Here is a 14893-nt window from a genome sequence, read left to right as displayed (position 1 = left end):
CCCCGTTAAATAGAACCACCACATGAACTGAAACCATTTTTTCCAGCAAGGGTGGCTCCCACAGGTAATCATTTTCTAGCCTTTCTTGTAACCAGGGCACTGATAATATGACCCACCCTAGATTTTGAATGAAGTGAGTCACACGAGGAAGCCAGGACTCAGGGTGGCAGTATGGCAGCTTGGTGAGGTTGGCATTGTTAGCTGCAGGGTCTGTGCCCACAGGCTGTGTTAGTAGAGTCTTTATGCTTCTAGTTCAGCGGTATGAATTGGCTTTTCCACCCTCCTGGAGATTTTACTAACTATCCATTATCCTTCAGTAAATGCATTTTCTTCTTAAATTAGCCAAATTTAGTTTCTGTTGCTTGTATCTTTAAGAACCCTGCTTGATGAGGAAATTCATACCCTGAAGTAGTTATCACAAAGAGACCATTAGGGAAAGGAAGGAAGAGAAGGAAATCTGAGACTCATTTTAGTGCCTGGATCGCTTTCCAGGCAGCAAAATACCAGTTAATTGTAAGGGATAAGATACTGCCCGTCCATAGCGGATGGTGACCAATGTTGTGAAAGCATGTTAAAAAGACACTCTATGGCAAAAGGATATGTGCTGATTTGGGGGCAGCCCAAAGGGTACTGCATTGAACATTTTTATTCTTTTTCTTCACTTTTTTCTGTATTTGTGGAACCTCTTACCTTATGAGGCAAAGCTCATCTTCCACTGTGCCTGGCTCTTCCCTTTGGACCCATCTTCCATGCCAGCAAAGAAACGCAGCTTCCCCTGCCCTGGCCTGCAAGACCCTCTCGAGGGAAGAGGCACTGGGTGCTGGTAGCTTCAGCAGCAATGGCAGGCCACGCCTTAGCCTTTTCTGAGTACCAGGGATGCCACAGAGGGCCTTCCTGCACAGGCATTAATGGCCTTGACTTGGAACTCACCGAAGACAGCTCTGCCGGGAGGCGGAGCGAAATGGAGGGAAATGACTGTCTGCCCATCCCCCTGTGTCTACTGAGGGAACAGGTGCATCAACAAATCTGAAACTCCTGGGAGGGGCAGAGAGGTGTCTGGACTGACTTATGACTTTTGATTTTCTGGTTTTAGCCTGAGGCTGTTATAAGGTGTATACAGGAGGACAAAGTAGAAACACCTAAGGGGGAAGTGGAGGGAGAGCTTCCAGGAGAAGGTGGTATTTAAACGAAAGTTAGCCAGGTGAAGGGGGGGGGTAAGAGAATAAACAGAGAACCCCAAGTAGTTCCATAAAACCAGAGGTGCATGAGGGAGGAGGCAGAAGAGGACTAGAGAGAATTAAGATTGGAAGGTTGTTGAGTGTATTATACATAACCTGACACTCATGTACTATGTATTTATTCCCTGATTCATCTTAGAACGAGCCAAAGAAAGGATGCTGTGTTTGATAGTCTTTATGTGGGCAGCTAAGTGTTCAGAGATAATTCCCCATAGGTCTCCCATTTCTGTGTATCTCTGGGGCAGAGACACTGACAGCTTTTGTTCCAGATTATCTTTATTTGAGAGAGAAACATCAGTTTGTTATTCCACTTATTTATGTATTCATTGGTTGATTCTTGTATGTGTCCTAACCAGAGATTAAATCCAAAACCTTGGCATATCAGGATGATGCTCTAACCCACTGAACTACTAGCCAGGGTCCAGATGATCTTTTCAAGGATGTTTATATAGCCAAGGGCCTTGGAAGACAGATAATTTCTCCCACTGAAGCAGAGGCAAGTTTATTCTTTCTACAATATAATAAAGAGCATCTCTTCCTCCAGTCAAAGGTTGGGTTTCTTTCTTATTTTTTGTGTTTTGTTAATTCTCACCTAAGGATATTTTTTCCATTGGTTTTTTTTTTTTTTTTTGAGAGAGAGAGAGAGAATGGGAGGAAGGGGGAGAGAGAAAAAGACAGGGAGACAGAGAGATGTGAGAGAGACACATCGATTGGTTGCCTCTGGCATGTATCCCAACAGGGGCTGGGGATCAAACCTGCAACCCAGGTATGTGCCCTTGACTGGGACTCAGACCCAAGACCCTTCAGCGAACAGGCCGATACTCTAATCACTGAGAAACTCCAGCCAGGACAAAGGTTGGGTTTCTTAAGCTCAGAGATTTTCAGCTGTGAGGCAAAGCCTCTGTGTGCATGGCATCTCTCTGGATGACTTCACATTATTTGGGGCTGGAGGGTGGAGCGGGGGAGGGGCAGAGAGTACCAATCAGAACATGATGCTTGTGCTGCTTGCTGTTGTGGAAGAAAGGGCCACATGCTAACCTGACAAGCTCGAGGAAGGCCTGCATGGCAGTCTTGCAAACACAGAGACCTAAAGTAACCACAAAGGATGGTTTGAAATTAAACTTTAACTAAAAGCAGTTATGTCCTAGGCCCATATCGTCACTGACATAGTCAACCTTTACCTTAACTAAGCCTATCTATCTTTTTGCATCTATGATAACATATCTTTGAAATGTCTGGGTAACTTGTAACTTCCCTTTTTCCTGACCCCTTGGGGCACACAACCTAATGTGCCTGGGTACCAGGACAGATGCCACAAATTCCTTCATTGTTATTGTTATCATGTTCATTGTTGACTGTTAACTATTCTGCACCCACATAAGTATGTGTCCATCATTTTATTTTTTATCCAATCCCAGAGGTCCATCACCCTCCCCCTTTGCTTTCTTCCGCCTCTCTAATCTACCACCAATGGATTTCATGTAACCCACCTATATCCCCTCCTTTGATTGCAATGTATAAAAATAGATTAAAAAAACCTCTATTCTCTAGAGCAGTGGTTCTCAACCTTCCTAATGCCGAGACCCTTTAATACAGTTCCTCATGTTGTGGTGACCCCCAACCATAAAATTATTTTCGTTGCTACTTCATAACTGTAATTTTGCTACTGTTATGAATCGTAATGTAAATATCTGATATGCAGGATGTATTTAGGCGACCCCTGTGAAAGGGTTGTTTGACCCCCAAAGGGGTCGTGACCCACAGGTTGAGAACCGCTGCCTAGAGCATTATCCCAATTCCCAGCAATTGTTGACAGTTTGGCTCAAATAAACTCACAAAAATTCTTTACAGGTTTTTACGTTAACACTGTGCTCTGAGCAATAAAGTCCTTTGCCTCTGAACCAAGATTCTTATGTCTTCTGTCACCAATGCCCCTGAAACTGTGGTAGGCTAACCCTTCATAGCTCTTGACACTGGAAGTTTTGTTGTTGTTGTTGTTGTTTTTTGAGAAGCAAAAAATTAGCTTTGGGCCTGGCTTTTTAATATATACCCTCAGGGTCAATGAATCTTATCCCCACTGTGCCCTGGTGCAGTCCTAGCTGAGATAGGGTTTTAGGCCAGTTGACTGATACATATCCTTTACATATTAATATGCTTTGGCTTGTGAATCTGAGCTTTCTATGGAGGAAAATGGCAACCAAATCAAAGGTGAATATTTCACTGATATAAATACAAATGCAAAGCTGCACCTGGGTTCCAAGCCAAGTAGTACCCAGCTTGCCATATGGAATAACAGGCTATTGGCTCAAACTGCAAAAAGGAACACAAGCCACGTCAAAACCTGAAAATTAGTCTGCTACCTAAGAAGGAATGACACACAGATAACTAGCAATGTTCACTTTGGGGATGGACAATAAAATGAAACAAAAAGCTCCACCTTGTTAATCTCTCAAGTATGTACTTAGTCAAATTATCAAAATCCTTGCTCTGAGTTCATGCAATTCAGTGTTTAGAAGCAAGTTGTTAACTTTGAGGATTAGTGGGATTGGTCGACATACTCCACCAATTTATAGAAACAAACTATTTAAACATTTTAAATTAATAAAGAGAAGATCACCGTAAAGGATCTTTTAGGTGATAAATATTTCCAAGTATCTTTTTTTTTAAAGTTTTATTGATTTTAGAGAGAAAGGAAGGGAGAAGGAGAGAGAGAAAAACATTGATGTGAGAGAGGAACATTGATCAGTTGCCTCCCACAGGCATCGCAACCTGGGTATGTGCCCTGACCAGGAACCAAACCAGCAACCTTTCTGCATACAGGGCGACACTCAACCAACTGAGCCACACCGGCTGGGGTGAAAGTATCTTTAATAACAAAAATCATTCCTTCAAAAATATGACTAATAAAATGAAATTAATGAAGATGTAATACTTGTTATATGACTTAACAAAATATTTCTTTGGTGAACTAGCAAATACTTTTGGCTTCTTTTATAATTAATATTTGTAAATAGTTCAGATAGATACTGAAGAAGGATAAAGAGATGGTATTTTTGTGTGTCTCTGGGGATGCACTTTATCCAAATATGGCATTATCTGAAAAATAAAAAAAAGTATTTGTTATATAACTTATAATTCATTTCATAGTTTCTTAAATAACCCCGAGGGCAGAGAGGATGAGTACTGTTTCAAAGATACAGCAAGTAAGGTTTAGAAACACTAAGTGACTGAAAGCATAAGATTAGTCAACGGCAGATGCAGGACATGAACCCAAGTGCAATGGACTGAATGTCTGTGTTCCTCCCCTACAAATGTCTATGTTGAAACCTTGATCCCAGTGTGATGGCATTAGAAGGTGGGGCCTTTGGGAGGTGATTATGTCATGAGAGTAGAGCCCTCACAAATGGGACTAGTGCTCTTACAAGAAGAGGCCAGAGCACTAGCTAGCTCTTTCCGCCATGGGAGAGGACACAGCCCGAAAGCAGCCCTCTATAAACCAGGTAGAGAGCTAGCACCAAGCACCTGCCCTGACGCTCAGATCTCAGGCTCCCATCCTCCAGACCCGTGAGGAAGAAACTTGTCGTTTAAGCCAGCAGTGTACGCGTTTTTTTTAAGGCAGCCCAAACGAATATACCCAAGTTTTCTGTTTTTAAGGCTAGTGTCTTTCAGTAAGATTGCCCCTCTTTTGATGTTCACACCTCTAAGTGGACAATTGAAGAGAGAGCGTGAAAAGGGGTGGTAGGATGTTGGAAAGTTTTACTTAGGGTGATTTCTGATGAATTGGCTTTTTAAAAATTATTTTTTTATTGATTTCAGAGAGGAAGAGACTGGGAGAGAGAGAAACATCAATGATGAGAATCATAGGTTGGCTGCCTCCTGCACGCCCCCTACTGGGGATCAAGCCCTCAAACTGGGCATGTGTCCTGACAGGGAATCAAACCGCAACCTCCTGGTTCAAAGGTCACCACTCAAGCACTGAGCCTCAGCCTGATGAATTGGCTTTTGAAGGAAGATCTGAATAAATTGAGGGAAGGAAAGAGAGAGAGAGAGAAAGAGAGAGAGAGAGAGCACCCAAGGTAAAGGGAACGGCATGTGCCAAGTCCCTGAGGTGGGAACCAGAGTGGTACATCCCAGAAACAGAAAGAAGACCATGGTGACTAAGTGGGATGAGGCCAGGGAGAGTAGAAGAGAAAAGGCTGAAAAGACAAGCACACAGGATAAGGAGGGGATTTTATCCAGTGTGGTGTGACATCATGGGTGAGTCCTGAGCAACAAGTGAAGTATCTAATATATGGGTTGTTTTTTTTAAATCACTCAGGCTGTCATGTGAAGAAATACATGTGGGAGGTGGCAAGAGCAGAGGCTGGGGGACAGATGTGAGGCCCTTGCTGTACTTTGGGGGAGAGATGACCCTGGTTTGGCTCTGGGTGGTAGCAGTAGTCAGATTCAGGACTGATTCTGAAGGAAGAGCTGACAGAACTTCCTGACAGATTGGACGTGAGATGTGAGACAAAGAGGGGAGTCAAAGGTATGACTCGCTCTATGGCCATTTTCTGAAATGAGGAAGGGTCAAGGGTGAGTAGGTTGTGGGGTGGAGGATAGGAATTCTGTTTGGGCGATGGTAAATTTCACATAACATCAAGGAGAGGTGGCAATCTGATACATGCTATCTGATAGATCTGTCCAGAACTCAGGAGAAAGGTCAGGGCAGAAGCAGAAATGCGGGACTCCTCAGACTAGAGATGAGATTTTGAGTCCTGTAACAGAGCAGGACTGTCTGGGCTGAGATCACCTAGAAACCACGGGTAGATGATGAAAGAGGGCCCAGTATTGAGTGCAGGTGTTCTTCAGCATTCAGAGGACAGAAGAGGGCCATCCTAATAAAGGGGATGCTATTTTATCATTAATGATGTTTACTATTTGATTCATTGCGCATTTGCTGAGGGTCTAATAGAGTACTGTAATGCTCATCAAATTTGGGAGGTAATGTTTACAAATGAGGGTTTTCTCGTTGCATCTGCTGGCCTCTGGGGGAAGGGGGTGCTCTTAGTCTAGTGGGGCAGGCCCAAACTCGTGGTGTGGATTGGGCTAAGTTCTCTCTTGGGGTGAGTTCACCTTTGACTGCTTTTAAGCCAATGCCTCCAATATAGATTTGCTTTCCAGCAACAAAGCCACCATTTTTACCTCCATCTATCTCTCAGTCGATGTAAAGCCAGATTAGGAACAGAAGGGTATTATTGTTGACTTTTTCAAACTTCAACAGTATTCAGAATAAAGTAGACATTCCAACAAATGTCAGGACCCTTCTCTAATACCCAGGGACTCTCCACTTGTGGAGATAAAAAGAAAATAAGCCCTCAGTATTCCCAGGCCACCCTTTGAGAACTACTAGTTTAGACTAATTAAAGAAAGACCATGGATTCACATACCGATTCCCATAACATTTACATTAGGTCTGTACTTATCCAGCATCTTGTCATCATAAAGTGGAGTTTCTGTTTAATTCTGCTCACTTAAAAGGAACAAAGAGCTTTTCTGCAGTACTTAAAGGTTATTTTAATGTTCCAGAATTGTGGGCTTCTAGCCTCTATATCATGAATGTTGGTTATGGAAATTATATTTGTTAGACTCTGTTTTGTAGAAAACCATGTGCATTCATGTAAAGTGGTAAACTATGTCATAGAAGGTGGATTTTAATGTTCACTGTTAAACTTGTGAGAATTAACCTACTACCTGTGATTTAACTCATCTAGCTCCAAGTAATTCAACCAGAATAAAAGTTAACACTAGAACTAGGAACACTAAAGGCATTCCTCCTTCTAAACGAGTTACATTTTAATGTAAAATAAACACCTGACTGTTACAGATTAGCTTTAACACACAATGACTAGAACTAGGAACACTAAAGGCATTCCTCCTTCTAAAGGAGTTACATTTTAATGTAAAATAAACACCTGTTACAGATTAGCTTTAACACACATGGAGAACCTCACTTGTCCAGGCCATACTGTTTCATCCTCTCAACACCACCTACCAGGAGCGTGGGGCAAATGCAAAGTCACAGCCCCCTCATCAAAGAAGCTAAATTTCCAAATCGCCAATATGGCGATTCTTTTGTTTCTGGTCTAACTGAATCATGTGTTGGTTGTATTTACTATACTTATACTCTCCTTTTACTTTACTTTTCTTCTCTTTTTTTCAAATAAAAGAGAAAAACATCATCAGTTGTTTGCCTTGAATTAGAAACATGTATTCACAATCAAGGTAGCTACCAGTTCCTCTTCTTCCTCCTGCAAAATACTACCCCCAGGGCACACCCTCACCCCAACCTCCGTCCACATTTTATTGTTTCTGGGACCTTTTGTTTAATATTTGTCATCAAAATAATTTCCATTTTATCTCAACTTTGCACATGAAATTTTTGCAGAGGCAACAAAAATTGGCGAGATAGGCGGCCTCCTAAGTTGTTGTGGTCCATTGTAATGACCTATCACAACTTTTCTCAAAATATGGTTCTCAGGCCATCAGCATCAGAATCACCTTAGCCTGCGGAGAATGCAGGCCCCAGGACCCACCTAGAGCCTATATTAAATGAGGCCTCCTGGATGTTGCGCCTGGGATTCTGTAGGCACAAGAAAATGAGAACCTCCATCAACTAGCCTCGTTGACTGATGCTTTAACTTCAGAGAGGTTGTCCTTAAGCTATCCCAGAGCACCACTATGACATTCTCCCTAATTATACATATATCCCTCCTGTCGATTAGGTGGGAAGCCTACCCATAACATCTTACTTTTTGATGGAAAATGCCTCTTCTCTATGTGAGCAAGGAGACTCAGTTTGACCCAGGAGCTCCTGCCACTGTCGGGCACAGGTTCTTTGGTTTGGGAATGAATATGGCACTTATAGGCACAACTGAAGTGCCTCCGCTGAGCTCTCAGTAAGCTGACTTGATTGCTTCTTTCCACCAAGCAGTTGGACTCACGCTTTTCATTGATCTCTTTCAGGAGACGTTGTCTGTCGACTTTGCATTTTATAATTGTTTCATTGGTCCTGTTTATAGTTGTCATTATGCTGACAGACTAATCATGAGGTGCTTCTTTGTGTCCTGCAAACAAATTAAAAAAAAAATACCATCAGTTAGTTGCCTGATTGATCCAGAAGCCAGTACTGTTCACAATCAGGTGTGAGCCAGTCTTCTCTCTCCTCCTGCAAAATACCACCACTGCTGCCCTCACCCCACACCTCCCTCCATTTTTTATTACTGTTTTCTAAGGTCTTTTTTTGTTTGTTGATGTTTCTTCAGAGGGAAAAAAAGTTTTATTTTTAAAAAAGGATATAGTAGAAGAATACATTTTGGTTTTTAGATACTATGTATTGATTCTTGCTTTTAGGGTATTTTGTTATTTCTTTTGATTATAAAAAAAATTTAAGAAAATATAGAAACGCATAAGGTAGAAAAGCTAAAATCACTCTTGATCCAGAAACAACCAAATTCACATTTCGGATCTTTCTTTCACAATAAATATCCAAAGGAATTTTATTATAACAAATACAGAAAAAAACAACAACAGTAAATTGGCTATAGTAGAACATAAATTTTAAAATGTATAAAGGTTGTTAAGTACTTAGGAAGATTTTGCTTGTTAGAACTGTACATTTGTCTTTTCAGGCATTTGAAGTGCTTAAAAATCAGATGTTAAATTTACAAAGGAAGTTTAAAATATTTATAGATCTTGTGTTAACTAAATTTGTAAATGGACTGATTACTTAGAAGTGTTCAATCTATTCAACCTGGGTTAATTTCAGAAAAAATAAGGGTGATCGTTCTTTATACAAAGTAACTCCAATTTATAAATAGCATATAATCAAAGGTTGGCAGAAAGGTTTTTAATGTTTTAATTTTAGAAAATCAGTATTAATAATCTCACATTAACATTATATATAGATGAACAGAACTTCCATTTAAATAACTATGGCAAACCAACCAGTGTGGCTCAGTGGTTGAGCATTGACCTATGAATCAGGAGGTCACAGTTCGATTCCCAGGAGGTCACAGTTCGATTCCCGGTCAGGGCACATGCCCTGGTTGCTGGCTCCATCCCCAGTGGGGGGCGTGCAGGAGGCAGCTGATCAATGTTTCTCTCTCATCATCTCTCATCTATCTCTCTCTTCCTCTCCCTTCCTTTCTGAAATAAATAAAAATATATTTTAAAAGTAAAATAAAAATAAATGACTGTGGTGGACTAGATCAGCGATCTTCAACAGGCATGCCACAAGTATTTTTAAAATGTGCAATACCTGACTCTTTCCAGTCTCCCTTGGAAAATCACTGGGCTCAGGCATCCTATTCTCTCTTTTTAAGAAATACGTTTTTATTGATTTCAGAGAGAGGAAGGGAGATGGAGAGAGGAGTAGAAATATCAGTAATGAGAGAGAATCATTGATTGGCTGCTGCCTGCACACCCCCTCCTGGGGATCAAGCCTGAAACCAGGGCATGTGCCCTGACAGGGAATAGAACTGTGACCTCCTGGTTCATGGGTCAACGCTCAACCACTGAGCCACACCGGCTGGGCAGATATCAGATCTTTCACAATAACTTTTGGAGTTTGAGCTCAGTATAATTTAGAAGCCCAATAAAAAGCAATTGACCAATTGACCTTTTTGAAGGTATAAATCCAGTGATGTTTGCTCACAATACAAAAGATAATGTACAACCCACCAGAGAATGAGCCCTTGGTATTCAAGTGATTTAAGTAAATAAGCAAGATGTCAATTACAAAAGTGAAAAGAGAAATGAGAAGATAACCTTCCTGCATTGGATCTTGCGAGATTAAATTGAAGGAAGAGCCCTGGCCGGTTGTTCAGTGGTTAGAGCATTAGCCCTTGGTCCAAAGGATTCAATTCCCAGTCAAGGGAAGGTACCTGCGTTGCAGGTTCCCCAGCCATGGTAGGGGCGAGTGCAGGAGACAACCAATCCATGTGTTTCTCTCTCTCTCTCTCCCTCCTCCCTCCCTTTCACTCTCTCTTTAGAAATGAAAGGAAAAAATATCCTCGGGTGAGGATTAAAAAAAAAAAAAAATTGAAGACAAAATATTTTACACTCAATTAACACTAAAGAATTAAATTGACCTCAATAAGGCCAATTCTATTCCAATCACCAATTAATTATCCAGTGTAGTGGAAACAAGAAAATACGGTTCCTATTCAAGCCGTGCTAACACTAAGTTACCTTCACTAGGCCGCAGTCTCCTTATATGTTAAGTGTCAATAATACCCAACTCACATGGTGTCATAAGGATTAAATGAGAAGCATCCATCTTATATAAAAACTGTTGTTTGAAATTTTAACCCTGCTATTTCTGGCTTCTGTAGAGGCTTGCTGGCTTAAATAATAAGGAAAATAAGACTACTCCCATTTCAGAGAGGCCATTAAACCTTCCCCAGACAAAGTTATCAGTGCTGGCACCAGGCCAAGCCTTTGGTCGAGGTCTCAAAGCACCAGCACATAGGGCCCTTTAAGAACTTGCAAAGGGAACCGGAAAAAACCCATATTGGGGAGACAAAGAGGGTGAGATAGTATAAATACAAGAAACTTCCTGTGTGATTTCACCCAGAATTTGAGAGACATTTTCCTCTGGGCCCGCGCGTAATAAATGTAACTCCATCTCTCTAAGCGTTGCTCGGTTCTTCTCCGGTTTTTCTGTAACACTAATACATATCAAGAGCTTATTATTGCCAGCCCTCAATGAATGGGAATTTTAATACATTAGGTACTGTGGAAAAAAGGACTTGTTCAACTGGATAAAAAAGTGATATTTTTGTTCCTGGGTTCATCTGTTTACTTGTAGTGTGACCTGGACCAGCTACATAACTAATGCAGAGCCAAGTGAAAATGCGGGGCCTGTTGTTCAAAACGCATTGAGAATTTCAAGCATTAAGCCAAGTGCGGGGCCCTTCTGAGCACAGGGGCCCTATGTGAGTGTAGAGGTCCCATGCCTATGAATCTAGTTGGCTCTGTATGTGCCCTGGCCGGTGTGGCTCAGTTGGTTGGGTGTCGTCCTGTGCTGGTTGGAATCTCGGTCAAGGCACAAGCCTGGGTTGGGTTTCGGGCTTCATCCCCGGTGGGGGGCATGTAAGAAGCAGCCGGTTTATGTTGTACCTTCGAGACAATGTTTCTCTCTCCCTCGCCCTTCCTCTCTCTCTTGAAAAAAAAGAAATTAATAAACTATTCTTTAAAAAAAAATTAAGGTTGAGGTAACAGTTATTAAAAAAGAGTGTGTGTGTGGGGGGGGGTTATAGTCTCTTAAATGGAGATAAGTAATGGGCATAACCTATGGCTTTTATTTTTTATTATTATTTTTTTTAATATATTTTATTGATTTTTTTACAGAGAGGAAGGGAGAGGGATAGAGAGTTAGAAACATCAATGAGAGAGAAACATCGATCAGCTGCCTCCTGCACACTCCCCACTGGGGATGTGCCCGCAACCAAGGTACATGCCCTTGACCGGAATCAAACCTGGGACCCTTCAGTCCGCAGGCCGACGCTCTATCCACTGAGCCAAACCGGTCAGGGCACCTATGGCTTTTAAAAGGACTTTGAATACATCCTTATTATTCATGGACTCCATATTTACAAATTCACCTCCTCACTAAAATTTAGTTGTTACCCGGAAATCAATACTTGCAGCACCTTCATAATTGTTCGCAGGCACGGGCAAAGAAGTAACACATTTGAGTCTCCCCGACTAGCACATCCCCAGCGAAGGTCAGTTCTCATACTGCAAACAAGTGTCCTTTTCATGTCTATTTAGCGTGACAGTTTTTGCACTTTGGTGCTTTTTGTTGATTTCACTGTTTAGAATGCCCCTCAAGCATAGCCCTGCTGTGTAGTGATCCTAAGTACAAGAGGCTGTGATGGTTCTTATGGAGAAAATGTTTATTAGACAAGCTTTGTGCAGGCACCACTTCTAGTATCATTGGCCGTGAGTTCAGTTAATGAATCACTTTTATTACATCATACTTAATATGTATTAAATGAGGGGCCTTTAAACAGAAACACACATAAAACAAGGTTATGTATTGATAGTTGATAAAAATGTTGTCACCAGAGGCTGGCAGGAACCTAATCCTGTACTTCCATCAGGAGCCAGGTATTTAGTATTTGCTAAGTCAGTGTTTGGGGAAACTTTATAGAACATAAGTACCACAACAATGAGAATCTACTGTATACATAGTCCTCCCTTATCCTGGGGGGATACATTCCAAGACCCCTCCCCTCAGTGGATGCCTAAAACTTTGGATAGTACTGAGCCTTTATATACAATTTTTTTCTATACATATATATCTCTGATAAAATTTTAATTTATAAATTAGGCAAAGTAAAAGATTAATAACAGTAACTAATAAACTAGCATAATTTTAACAATATATTGTAATAAAATTTGTGTGAATGTGGTTTCTCTCTCCCTCTCTCTCTCTCTCTCTCTCTGGAATTTTTTATTTAATGTTTTGGACTGTGGTCGATCATGAGTTAACTGAAACCATGAAAACTGAAACCACAAGTAAATATATTACTGTTTCTTCAAGTACATTATTTTAAATTACCTTTAACATGCAGCAATCCAAAGCCTATTTGAGGTCCACTCATGCGGATCAGTCCATTGAGATGTTACCCTGGTGATGGAATGTTCTGATTGTGCCATTCCAACTTTGTTCTATTTATAGAATCCTGGTTAAGAGAAATTTTAGCCCTAACTGGTTTGGCTCAGTGGATAGAGCATCGGCCTGTGGATCGAAGGGGCCTGGGTTTGATTCCGGTCAAGGGCACGTACCTCAGTTGCAGGCTTCTCCCCAGCCCAGGCCCTGGTCAGGGCACATGCAGGAGGCAACCAATTGATCTGTTTTTCTCTGTCTTTCCCTCTCTCTTCCAGTCTCTCTAAAAATCAACGGGAAAATATCCTTGAGTGAGGATTAAAAAATATTAATAACAAAATAAATTATTTTTAAAAAAATATATTTTATTGATTTTTTGCAGAGAGGAAGAGAGAGGGATAGAGAGTTAGAAACATTGATGAGAAAGAGAAACATCAATTTAGCTGTCTCCTGCACACTCCCTACTGGGGATGTGCCCGCAACCAAGGTACATGCCCTTGACTGGAATTGAACCTGGGACCCTTCAGTCCACAGGCCGACGCTCTATCCACTGAGCCAAACCGGTTAGAGCCAAAATAAATTCTTTAAAAATAGAAGTTTTAGAGTCAGAGAGATCAGCCATGTGTCTTTGAATAGATTACTCAACATCTCTTAATATCAGTTTCAATTTTAATCTGTGAAGTGGGATAAAGATACCTATTTCATTAAAGAGTGTGTGTATGGTGTGGGGGGGGGGGTAGGACATGGGGAGGGAGTTAGAATTAAATGAGATATGCTCTTCACATTGTGACCGAATCCGTTTATTACAAGTACTGATATTTCTTGAGCACCTATTCTGTGCCTGGTGCTGTCCTGCTACTTGGGACAAATGGGAACCTGCCTTTGTGGAGCCTATCTCTAACAGTTTTTAGTAGGTACTTAGCAAATGATAGCTATTTTTATTGATTTATTAAAACTTCCTATTTTACTTGGAGAAATATGCAAAGAAAAAGCTAGGTAACATTGCCAGGAAGAATTCAATGAGTGTTTTTAACAGTGTTACCAGAGTCAGGAGCGGGAGAGGTCTCGGGACCGCAATCATGAGATGGATTTAGGAAGGAGGTGGGAATTGAGCTGATCTGGACCATAAAGGATGGGAAGGATTTGGCTAAATTGAGAGACGGTGGAAGCGCAGAGGTCCTCAAACTTTTTAAACAGGGGGCCAGTTCACTGTCCCTCAGACCGTTGGAGGGCCGGACTATAGTTTAAAAAAAAACTATGAACAAATTCCTATGCACACTGCACATATCTTATTTTGAAGGAGAAAAACAAAACGGGAACAAATACAATATTTGTATTTGCATGTGGCCCGCGGGCCGTAGTTTGAGGACCCCTGGTGGAGAGCATTTCTTAGCAGATCATGAGGAAGATGTCATGATAAACATGGACATGGCGTGCTGGTGGCACCGAGTGCATAATGTGGTGTGATTTCTTCTCTGCCCTGCTAGTCCGCCTCTGCTGTAGGTATCCTCTCCAATCTGCACACTCAGTCATGCCCAGCTCCTTCAGTCCTGACCAAAGGGACAGTACATTAGCAACCCCACACCCTCAAGCCTGGAGATCGGGAATTAGTCTTGCTATGGTAGCTAATACATCTACTACCATACCAATGTGGCACTATGATTTACAATAAGAAATACATATTTGGAGGGAGGGAGGAGAGGGCATGTGCTGGGGAGTGGGGGTGGCTGGGGAGTGGTCAATGAGGAGAAAAGGAGACTTATGTAATACTTGAAGCAATAAAGAATTTAAATTTTTTTAAAAAAGAAATATGTATTTGGTCTTCATTCCAGTTTCTGGCTGAGATCCTAAAACCTTTGTTTCTGTGAAGAGAACAATAATGGTCTTTTGTCATGTTAATAAGGTAACCTTTGGAAAGCACCTAAGGATGGTAGCGGGTTGCCAATGGAGCCTACTATGTGATTAGAAGGTTGAGACTTTCAGTCATTCTCCCTCCCCC

The sequence above is a fragment of the Myotis brandtii genome, unplaced genomic scaffold (assembly GCF_000412655.1).
Source record: "Myotis brandtii unplaced genomic scaffold, ASM41265v1 scaffold197, whole genome shotgun sequence".
Lineage (NCBI taxonomy): Eukaryota > Metazoa > Chordata > Mammalia > Chiroptera > Vespertilionidae > Myotis > Myotis brandtii.
The sequence above is the reverse complement of the archived record's forward strand: the minus strand, read 5'-3'. Positions refer to the sequence as shown.